Source organism: Priapulus caudatus, unplaced genomic scaffold (genome assembly GCF_000485595.1).
Source record: "Priapulus caudatus unplaced genomic scaffold, Priapulus_caudatus-5.0.1 Scaffold207, whole genome shotgun sequence".
In the NCBI taxonomy this organism is placed as follows: Eukaryota; Metazoa; Priapulida; class Priapulimorpha; order Priapulimorphida; family Priapulidae; genus Priapulus; species Priapulus caudatus.
This window is the reverse complement of record NW_014577268.1, coordinates 422,585-424,819: the sequence shown is the minus strand read 5'-3', so window position 1 is coordinate 424,819 and position 2,235 is coordinate 422,585.

Sequence of the window (2,235 nt, the reverse complement as noted above, 5' to 3'; positions counted from 1 at the left end):
TGTGGGTATAGACGATTTGTTATACAGTAAGTACAGTTGTATGCAGTAAAATCCTAGAGGCTACTGTCCCTTTAACTAACTGTTTTAAACTGTTCGTTGGAAATGTCACTTCTTCGTCTTCACTTGAGACGCTTTCTACCGGTCTATCAATATTACTATCAGAGTAAAGGGATGAATGCCTAAGCAGTGGGTCTTTAACTGGGTGTCGCGGGGGGTTAGAACTTAGCAATGACGAACACAATGGTATGGTGAGATAAAGGAGGGGAACTAACGAGAATGAACGAAAATTTTGACACAGGCAATATTAGACAGCGGCGTGCTGAGTAATATTAATCAATCTTGATACCCATGCACGATATCATATACTATACGCATACGCTCCGTCAAAATATGCCTCAACAATTGCATGAGAAAATACCGAAATATGCAAACATTAACACCATAGCTATTTATAAGAAGAACAATGTACTTATACATATACATTTCTGCGATAGTGCGGTGAGAAACACACGGTGCTGTGGTGATGTTCAAACACGTTCGAGCACTCTCACAAATAAACGGTCGCTCGTGTGACAGGTAGCACTGGTGGCTGGTGGCTGGTGGCTGGTAGCTGGTGGTGGCTAGTTTGTTAGACACATAGTAATTACAGCAACATCAACTACAAGAACACAACATTTTTCTCTCGTAACAAGACGCTTAGCAAATATACGCGCTGGTCATGGCTCCACTATAAGGAAGCGTATTACTACCCGTGATCGTAATAGTGGTTAAGCGTGAGTGTGTGTATTTCACCCTTTGCTAGCGTCTATGTTAAATGCAGGCAATAAAGAACATAACGAACTATGATGTACGTATCCAGTTATCTCTTTAATTGTACAGCCTTAACTATGCATCCGCCCATAACGGGGCGAATGCGTACAGTCGAGGTGCGCGAGTAACATCACCAAACTTACGAGGTTATTGCTGAATGTAGCCGGCTATGAACAATCTCGTATCTATTACAATCTCTATCTCTGACTCTCTCTCCGGTCTTATCTCTCTAGTCGAACACGCGGTTATATACTCACATAGGTAGACACGCCTACCTATTGTGTATGGTCAGTCCGTACTACGTTACTGTCTGTAATTGGCTAATTCTACCTCTGTCTAGTCCAGCGTTATCTTTACACAGCTGGCCTGTATGGAACAATAGCTTATTCCTGTATATTTATTTCTCTGTCTTTCGACGGTATTACACATGTACATAACATAGGGAATGCGATTTGGTGAAAAGCAAATTTATAAGTTTGACATAGAATTAGCAAAGGATATTTAGAGAGAAGGCAATAATATTCTGTTAATTACTTGTAAGTTCATCAAGTTTCATAGTTTTTGAAAAAATCGTAAATTTTAAATATACTACGTATTAACAGTATATTTAATTCATAAGCAATGCACTTATTGCTACCAACAGTTTCGACCACCGTGCTAGTCGCCACCAGGTGGCAAAAGTTTACAAGAACAGGAATCCCATTGCTCACGTTATGTTTATGTAAGTAAATCATTTAGCATATATACACGATTGTGCATGAACACAGACACATGCTGTCAAACGCGCTCACGCACATCCAGGGGAGGATCTAGGGGTGGGGGTGGAAGCCAATCAAAGCAAAGGAATTATGTCCCCATTTAAAGTAACTTCCGTCGCCCGTTCTTGAACCACTTCCTGTCCCACAAAATCAAAAGGACCTCCTATGTCCACCATAAAGTAACTTCCGTCCCCGGTATTTAACTTCCGTCCCACGTTTTACAATTGCCATAATGTATTGGGAGGGGTATCGGCCCGCACGCTCTGCCGCAACAACCCTTGTACGACGCTCTGCGAACGACAGTTCGGCCGCGAACCAGTTAGCACACCGTGAAAATCATCAGCGGGCGCATAGGCCAGTAGCATAAATTTGCAAGCGCTAGCATCATAGCCATTACCATTGCTATCAAGCGAAGCCGACAAGGCGTCTAGACGGGTCAAAACGGGGGACGGAAGTTATCTTTATGGTGGGAGCATAATTCCTTTGATTTTTGGGACGGAAGTGGTCACACAACGGGCGACGGAAGTTATTTATGGTGGACATAATTCCTTGATTTGCTAATTGGCTCCGCATTATCCCATGCGGGCAATATATTCATTATATTGCGGGCCGATATATTCCTCTCTTTCCCATTGGTCGATTATATGGCGGGCTATAGTATGTAGTC